The sequence below is a fragment of the Macaca nemestrina genome, chromosome 9 (assembly GCF_043159975.1).
Source record: "Macaca nemestrina isolate mMacNem1 chromosome 9, mMacNem.hap1, whole genome shotgun sequence".
Lineage (NCBI taxonomy): Eukaryota > Metazoa > Chordata > Mammalia > Primates > Cercopithecidae > Macaca > Macaca nemestrina.
In genome coordinates, this window is record NC_092133.1 from 60,159,400 (window position 1) to 60,174,240 (window position 14,841).

Below are 14,841 nucleotides of genomic sequence, written 5' to 3' on the forward strand. Positions count from 1 at the left end.
ATCTGCATTGGGAGCAAGTCTGCCTTTTCTCTGCTTTCACTTTGTATGCTGTGTGACTTCCTTCTCTGCCTTAACACATACTCCATTTGTTGTTCCTGGGCCTATGGCTCTTGCTGGGTTTGCCTGGCAACCAAGACATGGGCTTCATTGTGGATATCCCCTGAGATTTATACTTGGTTTTACTCTTCCAGCTCAGATGACCTTCAACCCTTTCCCTGTCTGTTGGCTCATTGTCAGGGCAGACACTAATTGTAACTCTGGCTTTGCCAGCTCCTTGTGACTTCCCATATGCTTTTTGTCCCTGTTATGCTCCAGGGTCAAGTTTTTTGGTGGTTTTTGAAGCTATTTGTCTACCTGCATAGGACTTCACTCTATGGTCCTTTGAGGACACCACCTATCTGCTTTTTCTGAGTTATCACCTTTTTAGAAGGAAGGAAAATTCTTCCTTTGTCACCTGTGAGCCCTTATCCCAGGCCCCAAGTTATCTGGAGGTTCCTCCTTTATGTCAAGAAGGCAAATAAACATTGCCCTCCAAATCTAAGGGCTGCTGTTTTTGCGAGCATATAAAGTCTTTCCATGAGCTTCCCTCTGGCTTCCTCCTGCTTCCTCTGGTAGCAGAGGGATTCTTCTATCTGTTTAAGCATTTGTTTTGCATGTTACCCCAGAAGACAAGGAACCCCAAATAAAAATTTTCCTCCTCTAATCACTTCTACACCTTTCTCAATATGCATCAGGACCTTCAAGATTATATTCGAAGGGGGGCCGTCCAACCCCCTTGTGGCAATTGGCTGAAAAACAGGCTTCTCATCTACTTAAAGAACATGGGAAATGGGAATATGAGAAAAGAGATGATCATTTCGTTGCTAGAATGCTCTGAATGAGAGTCACTGTAAGGTCATGGGGACAAGGATATAGGCTACCCCAAGGCCACAGGTGCAAGAGACTAGAGTACCTGTAGAGCAGAGAAGAAGGCTAGTCCCAGGCTATAGGTGCAAAAGAGATTACCACTAGAATAGAGATGAAGTTTGGTCCCAGAAATGGGATGGGACCAGGGTTAGGGGTACCTGGTAAGCACAGTCCATTCCAGAACCCCTAAGATGAAAGGGGGGCACCATGTTCACTCCAGTTTGTGATAGGCGCAGGATGAAGGGAACAAGGGGGAATGCCTTCTTCTCTTTTCTCTCTGTTCTCTCTTCACAAATGGTTAATCACACCTCCATAAAACAAGGTGGGACCAAGGTTAGGATAACCACTGGTTCATCTGGAACCCCTAGGATGAATGGGGATGCCCTGTTCACTCTGGTCTGCTGTAAGTCCAGGAAAAAGATAGTAGGGAAACTAGAGGGGACACCTTCTTTCCCTCTTGTCTCCTCTGTTCTCTTTTCACAGATAGGTAATCATGTCTCCATACCATAGGACACACCCCTTGATGCATCCTCAAAAACTGGGAAAAGCTTGACATCCCCCCACACACAAGCTTAAAACAAAAAACTTCAATGGGCTAAGTGGAAAAAAGCTCCACAAGGCCTGCTCCCTCTACCACAAGCTCAGCCACTGGAAAAAGGACTGTCCTGAGAGTCAGAAAGGCCCCCAGGCCGGACTCCAATCCAATAAAGGCCTTGAGTTGAAGGGGGTATCCATTCTGACCAAAGGAAACAAAGCCAAGGGCAACTCTAGAGGCTACAAATAAAATTATGAATTTCCCTTTTGTGTTCAAGAGCTGCCTATTTAGTGCTAATCTTCTTCTCTGAGCAACTCTTTCAGATACTGTCAGGTAACAGGGGCAAATGGCATGCCCTCCTTCCAAAGAAAAAAGATTATATTATTTAATTATTTATATTATTTATATTTATATTAAATATTTATATTATTTAAGATATATATTATTATTTATATTATTTAAGGGATCAATTACCATTTTCCCAGTGGTCCCCATTAATGTCTAAATACCCCCACCACTTTGGGCAAAAATATACTTTCCAAGATGGGTGCCTGCTTAATATTTGCCCAACTTCTGAATTCATCTTTCCCTCTAATAACCCTATTTCTTCTGGGAAAGCTACCTAAATCTTTAACCAATAACTTCAACCTGGACAGTCCTACCTCAGGGGTATAGAAATAGCCCACTCTTATTTAGAAAAGCCCTAGCAAGAAATCTAATTGAGCAATCTCTTGAGGGAGGATAACTTCTACAGTGTATAGATAACATCCCCACCTGCTCCCCCATCACAGGACTCACACAACAATGTGTAGTACAAACCATAACTTCCTAACAGTAGGAAAATGGCTTTTGTCTAATTCAAAAGTTATGAAAGTAGAGGTATTTTTGGTAAGAAAAGTTATAAAGAAAAGATATTTTATATGAGAAAGGATCTTGCATGGCAAATTCTTGTCCAAAAGCAAAATGACTGGTTTAAAAAAGAGGGAGGTTTAGGACAAGTCAGAAAGTCCAAGCATGTTGTAGATGGTCTGTACAAGTCATAAGAATATTTGTGAAAGGGAATTTATAAAAGAAATGCTGTATGATTTTAAAGGTTATTAGGGCTACTAAATACTTTAAGGTCATAAACTGCTACTGTGACTCTTAATAACTGTACAGCTTGCCTGCTTTAAAGCCATTAAAGTCTATGTAAAACCTGGGAACATATGGAGTTAGCTAAGCCACTTACCTATGCTGGAAAGAGTCAGACATTTATTTCATTTTGACACCTTTACTTGTCTTAAGACGTGAGGAGTCACTATATTTGTGACCAGTTAGTTCACCAGTGCCTCCCCACTAGTTGGACTGGAACTTGTACCACAGGCTATGTATCCCTGGACATCTTTGGGACATGTATCCCTGGCAATCTCTCTCTTCAGTACCAATCTATGGGCATTACATCTTGACCAAGATGAAAAAGGCTATACAATTAAGTCACCTTCTCATGGAACTTAGCATTATAGCTGATACAGAAACCAGAATCATTGGAGTCACACAAGCCTTGACCTATAGCCAACTCTCAGTGGAAGTAGCCAACAATATGATGCCATGGTTAAAACCTTAACAGCCATTCAAGAACAAATGGACTTTTTAGCAGCTGTAGTCCTCCAAAATGGCTGAGAGCTAGATATGTTAATGGTAGAATAGGGAGGAATTTGTTTAGTCTTAGATGAAAAATGTTGCTTTGGGGTCAATGAATTGGGAAAAGTACAAGACAATATCAGACAACTCATAAATTGAGCCTCCTGTTTACGAGAATGAGCCTGTCAGGGTTGGAGATTGGGATGGAACCTGGAAATGGTTCTTCTGGGTTCTTCTATTTCTGGCCCACTTGTTAGTCTCCTACTTTTGCTCCTTTTTGGTCCATGTCTTCTAAATCTAATACCCAATTTGTCTCCTCCTGTCTTTAGGCCATCAAGCTCCAAATGATCCTCAGTGAGGGATACTGCTCTCTCAGTATTCAAGAGTCACCCTTCCACAGAGAACCCCTAGACTGCCCATCAGTGGAATATGGAGAGGTAAAATCCTGTCCCTGTCTCCTTTTTGACCTGGCTGGATACCATTTTCACCAAGAGATTCACTCACAGAGTCACCCTGCCTTGACAGCTAGCAAGAGGCCAAGACCCACAGAACAATGACTACCACCCCTCTGACAGCAGGAAGCAGTTACAGAAGACTGACCTTTGTCCATTTTCCCAAAGAATTGGGTCTTGGACTCTTGAGGGGCAGGAATGTTAGAGTAGGTAGTTAGGTAGGTGTGAGGAAGGCAGGGGAGGACTCTCCACCCCAGGAATGTCAGATGACCATCAGGTCATGTCAAGTGGTTGTTAAACTGTCTCTCTGAAATGATAATTGGTTGCAGCTGGCTCCAGGGTAAGACAGTCTCCCAGTAGATGGAAAACACCTACAGTTGGTAATCAGCGCTTGATAAGATCTCAAAAGCTGGGCAAGTGGCCTGAAGCATGTGAACTAAGAAGCAAAATGACTGATGTGTGATGTTCCCCTGGGGGGCGTTTGCCCCCAGAGAGCATGCGCCCAGTCTTAGTAAATGCACTATACATGTGGTCACCCTCCCAAATGCTGACCGACATTGCACATGCAGTAGCTGAGCAATAGCCTGCCCCAAGGGAAGATTCAATGGAGGAGAAAAGAAAATCCCAGAGCCATGTCAATGTATAAAACCCCAAGTCAAGGGCTGAACGAGCCACTTGGACCTCTCAAGTTGCCTGCTTGGCCCTCTTCCAAGTGTACTTTGCTTCTTTTGCTCCTGCTCTAAAACATTTTAATAAACTCTCCCTCCTGCTCTGAAACTTGCCTTGGTCTCTCCCTCTGACTTAATCCTACTTGTATCCCTCAGCCAAATTCTTTTCTCCAAGGAGGCAAGGATCAAATTTGCTGAAGACCCGTACAGATTCACCACTGGTGACAATACCATGATACCATAATAACATATGGTAACAATACCATAATAACAATACCATTTGTTCATTATCCTGAAAGTAAGGGGAGTCATGAAAGAATTGTAAGCAAACAAAGGACAAGATTATATGTAGATTTTAGCAACATGCTGGTGGCTGCTTGAGGAGCGAGAATTAAATGGGAGCCAGAACAGAGGCAAAGAGGCTTGTGGGAAACTGCAATGACCCAAGGAAAGATGAGGAAATGAGCTCCTGGTCTTCAGGAGCTGACAGTGAGATGACAAGGAGGTCATAGTGGAGGAAGGTGACATAGGTAACTGTAATGAGACTAGGACTATTCTAGTAAGCTTGTGTGGGTAAGGTGGACATGGGTAGTTCTGGCAAAAATAGAGTAAGTTCAATGTTAATAGTGTGAGGTGCCTGTGGAAGATCTAGGTAACATTCAGAAGGAAGTTCATTTACTCATTATTTAACACATTATTGAACATCTGGGACATGCTAAGGACCACTCTGTGGTAGTAGAATCAACCACAAAAAGGTAAAAATCCTGTCTTTATAGAGCTTATATTCTAGTTGGAGGGGAGGAAATAAAAAAAGAAATAGAATAAATAAGTGATGTCGTGTATTAACCAGTAACAAATGCTATGGAGAACAGAGCAGTACATGGGGATTGGGATGGGGGTAGGGAAAAGCACAGGTTTCAATTTAAACAGGGTGGGCAAGGCAAGGCTTCCTGAGATGGCGAGATTTGAGCCAAGTTCAAAAGGAGGTAATCAAGTGAGTCACACAGGTGTTGGAGGGAAAAGCATTTTAGGTATCAGGAGTAGCTCCTGCAAAGCCCATAAGAAGAACACCTGGTGTTCTCAGGAGCAGGTAGTGAGTTAATGGGTCTGGAATGGGGTCAGCAAGTGGGAGAGTGGGAGTAAAGGGGACAGAAAGGGCAGGGGCACCTAGGCCAGGTAGGGCCTTTGAGGCTGCTTTAAGACAATTGCTTTTTACTGGAGATGGGAATGTTTGGAGAGTTTATGGCAAAGGATGACATGATCTGATGTAAGTTTTAACAGGATTATTCTAATTTGCTGGGGTGATAACAGAAGCAGGGAAACCAGTCAGGAGGCTAAGGCAGGAGTCCAAATTATGGGTCATAATGACTTGGACACAGTGCAAGTGGTATAACTGGTAAGAAGTGGTCAGATTTTGTGCATATTTAGAAATATTTGCCATTAGATTGAATGACAGGAGCATGCGTAGTTGAGAAGAGGAGTCCATGGAGTTGCCATCCTTGGCTAGAGAAAGACTTTGGCATTATCAATGCTTACTTGGTTATTGGAACCATGGAGGCAGATGGTTGAAGGAGAGTTCATAAGAGGAGAAAAGAATGCAAAGTCAGGAGATAACAGACTCCTCAATACATGTAGTGGAGGTCTTGGCTGTATGTCTGCAGGAAATACTAAGATCCTTAACTCAAGCCATCTCAAAAATGAATTTCAGATACTAGCTATTAAAAACAAAATTATGATGGGTTAGAAAAAAAGTGTAAGAGATGCTGTTTATAATCTTGGGATACCAAGGATTTCTTAAAATTAAAAAATCATGAAACTTATGCCAAGAAATAAGACTACATTGAAATTAGAAACCTTTTATTTAAAAATCATAAATAAGATTAAAAGACAGAAGACAGACTTCAAACTTCTTTTCATCCTTTTGTCCTATACTAGAATGTTCACAGCAGCTTTATTCATGATAGGCACAACTTGGAAATATCTCAGGTGTCCATCCACGAGAGAATGGAAAACAAACTGTGGTACGACCACATTACTCGGGTAATAAAGGGAACGAATCTTGAGAACAGGCAACAACAGAGAGGAGCCACAAAACTTCACGCTGAGTGGAAGAACCCTTACTCAGAGAGGTGAATTTTCTATATTCTCATGTACAGGAAATGCTACAGCTGCCAGCACTAACCCAAAGTGCAGATACTCTCTGCAGGGTTCGGAAGGGGAGGTGGGAGGATGGCCTGAACCCAGACATGCAGCCAAGGGCGGCCAGGTTAGCCTATCCCAAAGCAATCTTCCCCCAGGGCTTCCCTGTTCTCTCCCTGTGCTCCAGATTTAGCACATCATTTAATGGGTGAAATGACCAGTGTAACTCAACAACGCCCAATGAATAATAAACAGAAGTGCTGGGTCACATTTTGATCAGCGGGATCTCAGACATGTGCATTTCTCTACGGCAAACAACTGAGGTTGGCTGATATGGGGAGGAGGGGGCAAATGGCAAACTAGAGTTCTGGACCTCTGCCTCTTTCCTTCTCCTTTAAGTGCTATTTATAGTTTTTACTTAGCTTTTTTTTTTTTTTTTTTTTTTTTAACTTAACTTGCTAACATGGGCTAGTATATAAGAAAGTGTTTAAGGAAGATAAAATGCAAAGTACATTTTAGATATACTGTACTCACTGTGGCAGGTAGAATTCTAAGATGGTCCCCAAGATTCCTGCTCCTTGGTATAGATACCCTGTATCATCCCTCTCCCCTTAAGGATAGGCATGACCTGTGAATATGATGAATATCACTCCTGGCGATTATGCTGGTCTTTATGGGCAAAGGAAGATTATCTTATTATCCAGGCTGGGCCTGGTCTGATTAGGTGAGTCCTTAAAAGGGACAGGAAACAAAGCGGGCACTCTCCTGCTAGCCTGAAAGAAACCAACAGTCACACGGAGAACTTCCAGTGGAGGGGGCCATGTGGATAGGACCTTAGGGTGGCCTTTGGGAGCTGAAAGCAGTCCCCAACTGACATCCAGCCAGAAGATGTGACCTCAGTTCTACAACTGCAGGGATCAAAATTCTGTCATCAATCTGAATGAATCTGAGAACACTCTGAGCTCCACATGAGACTGATGCCCCAGCTGACACCATGATGTTAGCTTTGTGAGGCCCTAAGCAGCTCAGCTCCACTTGCCTGGACTTCTAACTCATGAAACCATGAGATAATACATAAATGTTTTAAGCCACTTAGTTTGTGGTAACTTGTTAGGTAGCAATTGGAAACTAATATATTCACATGTTTGGTGCCTTAGGTAGACACTGGAATGTTTTTCTGTTCAGGAACTGTTACTATAAGTGAGGCAGGAGGGTAGCAGGGAGGTCAGTGCTTAAGCCACACTCCTTGGAAACTGAACCAAAGAGAGACTTGGAAGGGGCCTGGGAAGGATGCTCCCTGAGGTGAGCCAAGTGGCCAATTTATACTTTCACCATCATGTGTAATTTCCTTGTAGCTTGGTCTCCTGCTGTTCTTTATTCCAAGGAGGGGATGGTGTGAGGGGTATGTTGGGCTTGCCACCTTGAATCAGAGACACCTAAATTTAGACATGGCCATAGAGGACTCACAGCTCCTCCTGCAGATGATCCTTCAGACTCAGCTTTCATCTGCCCAGCAAGGACAGCTGTGGTTTTGTGAGACGCCCTGCTCCATTCTTGGGCAGCCTGAGTGGTTTAGGACAGGGCTTTTAAAGACGGGGTATTATTTTGCCTTGACAATCTTTCTTTTCCCAATTTAAACATATTTTCCTCCTTCAAGTATTCTGCCTCTGAAAGGGGTTTTCAGAGCTCCCAGCCTCCTCCTTGGAGACCCCATAGAAACTCTGTGTCACACAGTGACGCTCTGTGTAGGCTAGCTGTCAGTATGGCTCAATGCCATCTTCCCTCATTTAGCATGATTAATATGAATTTGTGGTTAATTATGAAGTTAGTTATGTTAGTTAATTCAAATATTCTGGCAAGCTTTAGTAAGCTCCTTTATGAGCCTGGAATTTTGCAAGGATGCAGGATATAAAAATAAAATGGCAGGACCCTGCCCCTTTATGACCAGAGCTTAAAATTTAGTTGGAGAAATGGCCTGCAAACAATTGATAAAAGGTCATATGGTGATTATGTAATAAGCATGAATTAACAGCTTCCAGGAAATTTCAAGCACTATGGGATCTATATTCTTCCTTTCTCTTCATTTATACCGAATGGCATGAAGGGTGCTTTTGAGAATGCTCACATTTTTGGAGGAGATTGTAGAGTATGCCCCTCCCACTGGTGGCCACAGTACCATTTGCTGCAGCAGAGACTTCAGCAGATAGCAGTCCCAATGTTGTTTCCTTGTTCACATGCTGGAGAGGCCTTGGATGTAAGGAAGAGACTAGATTTCATGTGAAAGTAACCAGATCTCATGGGGTAGGATCCCCCTGAAGTCCACTTGAAGATTCTTCTCTTGGTGTGTTCATTAAGAAAAAAGAAATTGTAGACCAACTATCAAACAAAAGGAGGGGGAAATGTATACTTAAACAGAAAACTATACTTGCACCTTTGGTTTGGAAATGTTAGTTAATATTTATTGTCATGAGTTTGAGCCCTAGCAGGCTCTTCTAAATAAGGAGAGAGGCAAGTTTTCATCAGATGACCTAAAGCAAGAAATATGCACAGAAAGAGCAAGCTGCTCTCTGGAGAACTCGGGAACCCCACACTCCGTAAGCGAGCAGGTGAGAAGGTGGCCCTTGGGAACGCCACTGGCGCCCCTCTGAGAGGCAGCCACCCTCATTGTCCACTGCCCGCTGCCCAAGGCTCTGCAGTCCTTCACTGGGACACTGAGCAACACCATCAGAGAGCCTAGTGAGGGGAAGTGCTGTTGAGAAATTGAGGGGAGCAAGGCCACATGGATCCTGCATTTGCTCTGGAATATTCAAGGAGTCCAGTTGCACAGTACAGTTGCTGGTGCAACAGGAGATCAGAGCATCCCTTTTTTCCCCATCCTGGGAGTTGGTGCCTTTTGGGATTCTGTGGGTAAATGTGCTATTTGGATTTCTAAAAGAGGCTCCCCTTCAAATTCTAAAAGCTTTGGATGAGCCTCATAAAACCTAGATTCACCTCTGGGTTCCAGCTGCTGGTGATATCTATAAGGTCATGCTTTCAAGGTAATTAACACTACTATGGGGAGCCCTGCATTTCTTTGGGGCAGCCTGGAACAAGAGAGAAACAAGTAGGAAGCTGCCCTTTAGAAATCCCTGCATTCATATGGCAAGAGTGCCCAGGTCTCTTTTTATCCATTTTTAGGGTGGATGGGGGACCAGAGAGGAAGATTGAGTCTCCAGGCACCAGATAGAGGGTGGTAGAAGGTGGACGAGCAAAGCTTTGACCATCACTTTTGCCTAGTGATGGAGGGCCTTTGGATAGGAAGGTATCTCAGGCAGCTGGTAAGCAGGAATTTTCCTTTCTCTTCTGTCACTTAAGAAATTGTGTATTAAGCTATTTATTTTTTTCGTTGTAAAATATGTGCCATATATAGAAAACTTAGAAAATAAAGAAAGAAAAATTGATGTTCCTACCACTTTGACATAATATATGTTAATATTTTGGTGCATTTCCTTCAACTGTGTTTTCCTCTATGTGTTTTTAATAGTTATCATCAATTCACATATATATTTTAATATTTAACATTATTGATAATAATTTTCTATATAATTACTTTCCATAAGGACTATTTTATTGGTTGTCTAATAGTCTAATTGGTTTATACCATAATATATTTAACCAAGTGCTTGTTATTAATCTAGGCAGTGTATCAAACTTAGTGGTATAAAAGAACAACCCTTTTGCTATTCTTATAAGTTCTGTGGGTCAGGAATTTGGGCTTTATGATTCTTACGTTCTTGCTCTCATCTGAACCACTCATCTGGCCAAAGGGCTGGTCTGCAGGATCTAAATAGGCTTTACTCACAAACCCAGTGACTTGCTGAGGATTAGGTGGACATGACATGTCAACTAAAGTGCCTTCACATCGCCTCTCCAGTGTGGCAGCTCAGTGTAGCGGGGCTTCCCGCTTGGCAATTAGCTCCCCACAGAGTGAGCATTCTCAGAGTGGGCATAGGAGAGTGAAGGTTTCAAAACAGCCAGTCAGAAGCCAAAAGGACTTTTATGACCTAGACTTGTAAATTACATAGCATCCCTTTTACCTTTCTGTGATTGTAGAAGCAGTCACAGGCCCACCTAGATAAATGGAAGAGGGGAAGAATCGACCCTAACTCTTCATGGGAAAAGTATCAGAGAAATTCAGTGGCACTTTAAAAACCATCCCCAGGGTGTATATCTGAACTGTCCAATAAGGTGTCCACTAGTCACACATGGCTATTTATATTTAAAATAATTAAAGGTAAATGTGATAAAATGAAAAATTCAGATCGCTCTTACTAACCATAGTTCAAGAGTTCAAGTACCACACATGGCTTGTGACTACCATCTTGGACAGTACAGTTATAGAATATTTTCATCATTGCAGAACACTCTGTTGGACAGCTCTGGGAGACATTGTTCAATCAACTCAAAATGAGTGTGCCTTTCCCGCAGATGGTAGGTTCTAAGAATAATGCCTCACTAAAACTAGCCAGTAAGTTTTGGATAATGCCTGGGTTTGGGTCTTAGGCAGGACATAAGGAAGATAAGACAGAAAAACCTTATTATAACTTAGAACAACCTATCATGACATTTGTGTCATGTCCAAAGTGCAAAAGAGCCAACTTAAAGACGCTGTCATTTCCCACATGGGAGATAATTTGAGCACTGAAATATTAATAATTGCAAAGTATTAACAGCATCAAATATGCTATTCAAAAACAGACGTGGGGAGGGCAAGATGGCTGACTAGACAAAGCCAGATGGGACTGCTCCCATGGAAGAGACAGAGCTGACTGGCATGCTCCTAACAGATCTGCAGAGAGAAGGCACTGAGAGTGCGCAGAGGAAAAACACAGAAGCTGGGCTGAAGTGTGAGGTAGCTGGGAACCCTGCATGGAGATACCATGCATCAGGACTCATTCCTAGCTCCCAAGGGGTCTGGAGGAAAGGGTGAGTTGAACTGGCAAGAAACAACCTGCTCTTGCCACAGGCCTCTGGAACCTGGGCAGGAGGAGACCCCTTGAACACCACAGACATTAGAGTTGGCAAGGAGAGCTGCTGGGAGAAGTGATAGGGGCAGCAAGCTGGCTGATGTAGATCCTTGAGAGTTTCTTGTAAGAGCATCTACAGTGGGGCATGGCTGGGGTAGCCATCCCCCTAGGCTCGACTTGCTTCCACGGGAGACTTTAGCCCTAGGGGAACTGCCAGACTTGAACTCTGCAGGGTGGTCTTTTCTATCAGATGGGACCAATTCAATCTGAGCACCCCCTTGTCTGCTGGCCTCTCCCAAGGCCCCAGCCTGGCTATGTCTGCTTGCAGGACAGACTCAGGTGCTCTGGGAGCCCGCACTAATAGCTTCTGTGCTGGCAGACCATGCCTGACTGGCACCCTGCTCCAGCAGTGTGGCCCCTCTGGCCATGCACCAGCCATACTACAGCAGCTTCCCCTGGGACCCACAACAACTCCCCACATTGCTTTGCTGGTGCACCTGTTGGCTGTGGGTTTGTCATAGATGGCTCTTGTTATTTTGAGGTCTGTTCCTTCAATACCTAGTTTATTGAGAGTTTTTAACATGAAGGGGTGTTGAGTTTTATTGAAGGCCTTTTCTACATCTATGGAGATAATCATGTGGTTTTTGTCTATAGTTCTGTTTATGTGATGAATCACATTTATTGGTTTGCATATGTTGAACAAAGCTTGCATCCATGGATAAAGCCTACTTGATCATGGTGGATACGCTTTTGGATGTGCTGCTGGATTCAGTTTGCCAGTATTTTGTTGAGGATTTTTGCATCGATTTTCATCAAGAATATTGGCCTGAAGTTTCTTTGTTGTTGTTGTCGTGTCTCTGCCAGGTTTTTGTATCAGGATGATGCTGGCCTCATACAATGAGTTAGGGAGGAGCTCCTCCTCCCAATTTTTTTGGAGTGCTTTCAGTAGGAATAGCACCAGCTCTTCTTTGTGCATCCAGTAGAGTTCAGCTAGAGCACAGAGAGACAACAGGACCGAATGTGCTTTCTAAAGTGATAAAATAAAAACCACAGAGCAACTGTGAATTGCCCTTCCCAAATCAGAACCTGATTCTAATAAAGCCTCAACATTTATTTTTGTTTTTACAAGAATATAGGGGTGGTGGAATGTGTTAAACAGCAATTGATTGCAATATGACAAATATAGAATGTGGGGAATTCTAATTTCTTCAACAAATAAATGAAAATAAAAGGAGGGAAGAGGAACTTATAGAGTAAAAAATAAGAAATGTATGACATATTCCAACTAAAAATGGGCACATTGGGCCAGGTGTGGTGGCTCATGCCTGTAATCCCAGCACTTTGGGAGGCTGAAGTGGGTGGATCACTTGAGGTCGGGAGTTCGAGACCAGCCTGGTCAACATGGTGAAACCCAGTCTCTACTAAAAATACAAAAATTAGCCAGGCATGGTGGCTCATACCTGTAATCCCAGCTACTTGGGACACTGAGGCACGAGAATCATTTGAAACTGGGAGGCAGAGTTTGCAGTGAGCCAAGATCGTACCATTGCACTCCAGCCTGGGTTACAAGAGTGAAACTCCATTGCAAAAATAAATAAATAAAATAAAAATGAGTACATTGTTTAGATCTGAATTCAAATGCACCAATTGTAAAAGCCTAACCTTTCTTACACAACTGGAAACATTTGAGCACTGATTTTATACTTGATACTAAATAATTTATATTTCTATGTGTGTTAAAGATAAAGATATTTTGATTAACTTAATAAAGGAGTTCATAATCTTTAATATTTACACTTAAGAATTTGTGGATGAAATATATTTCTAGAATTTGTAAAAAATGTTTAAAAAATTAGTAGGTATATAGAGGGTGAAGAAATTGAGTAAACCCGGATGTCCATATTTCGATAACTATATGTTGAAAACAGATGATAGATTTTTGGTTCTTCATTGTGTTTTTCTCTTTGGTTTTGTATGTCTCAAAATTTCAACAATAAAGTTAAAATATGATTTTATGTCAATTACTTAAATGTTAAGATTTTCTCTTTACCCTAATTTTATGTGTTTTTCAGGGCAATATACTTTGTACATTTTTTGGTAACCTTTTATTTTCTGATACTGTTTTAAAAACTGTTTTACTTGTATTGCAATTCTTATTTCTTATTTCAAAGGCAAGGCATATAATTTGAAATGACTCTTCTATCTAAAGACGAAAATTACATGATAAAGTAAGTTCTGTGTGCAGTCTGCCCTGACCTAAACAAATAGGAAACTGCTTCTAAGCTTCCTATCAATTGCTGACATGTATTATCAAATCATTATTTTTTAAAGTGAGGAGTCTGATTGTATATGAAATATTCAATTTAAACAGGCACACATGGCTGGGGATGATGGCTCACGCCTGTAATCCCAGCACTTCAGAAAGCCGAGGCGAGAGGATCACTTGAGCTCAGCAGTTCAAGGCTGCAGTGAGCCATGGTTGGGCCACTGCACTCCAGCCTGGGTGACAGAGTGAGACCCTGTCTCTAAAAATTAAATAAATAAAGTGAAGAGGGCACATAATATAAAGTGATAAAACTCTTTGCAGAACAACCAAAGAGATCTGCATGTGGTATTTCGTATATTCTGATGGTTGTGCTAAGCAGTTTGTGTGCATGAATGCTGCAGTACTGGGTAGGAATTCTCTGTATAGGTAGGGGGCCTGGAATGCAGAAAAAGTGGGCTGGGGAGATCCCATGGCTCAGATGGGTCAATTGGGACCCCCATAGCAGGTGGATGGCCTGAGCACTGTGCTCCCTTCTGTGCTGACCTCACCCAGAGCCTTCTGTACACTTGGCTGACAGATGCCAGCAGGAGTCTCCTCCCTCAAGCACTATTTATCTACCTGCTTTCTCTTTCCTCTCTTCTCCTTCTCTCTCTTCTCTAGGTTTTAGTACTGGGAAGTGGAAGAAAGACCAATAAAACCCTCCAGTAAAAATGCTAAGTTACAAGCATTTGTTCCTGACTAGCTTTGGGCAAAACTCTCGGTTACAACAGAGTAACTTAATTAGTAAATTGGACTTTCATTCAGAACATATATAGGGATCTACAGACACTGGGTAAATTCAGTTTTCTCCTGATCTATTGTTTCCCAGGGGCTATTACAAAGAAAGTGTCACTGCCCAAGTGAGAGACTTGTTTTAGGTTCCTACTTCAGACAGAGAGAGATCCATGGGCCAAAGGAGCAGGACTCTTTCTGATTGCCTGTGCTGACCTTGCAGGGAGAATGTAGCCACCACAGAGGTCCCAGACCTCTAAGGACAGAGAGTAAAAATGACAATGTCACTGAGTGGCAGTGCATCCTGCAGAGAAGTTAGGTAGAGCCTTGAACAGAGCCCAGGCCACGGGGTCTTAAAGATTGGGCTTGGTCAAGCACTACGTCTGATCAGTAATAAATAGTAGGTAAGAAGGAGGCATCTTCTAAACCAGACTCATAGAAGAGGGTCCAGACTAGACCAGAAAATCTCATCATTAGA

General features: G+C 42.5%; 1 long non-coding RNA gene across 2 annotated transcripts in view; it reads left to right on the forward strand.

Moving 5' to 3' along the window:
- LOC105466154 (uncharacterized) overlaps window positions 1-6,759 on the forward strand; it is a 108,422-nt gene extending 101,663 nt beyond the window's left edge. The window contains exons 4-5 of one of the 2 annotated variants that reach the window (XR_011607796.1): window positions 3,391-3,498; window positions 6,146-6,759. This is a non-coding gene — a long non-coding RNA (uncharacterized lncRNA). Of the gene's footprint in view, window positions 1-3,390 lie in introns of both variants that reach the window. The other variant, XR_011607795.1, reaches the window with a different exon arrangement.
- Window positions 6,760-14,841: the final 8,082 nt, after the last annotated feature.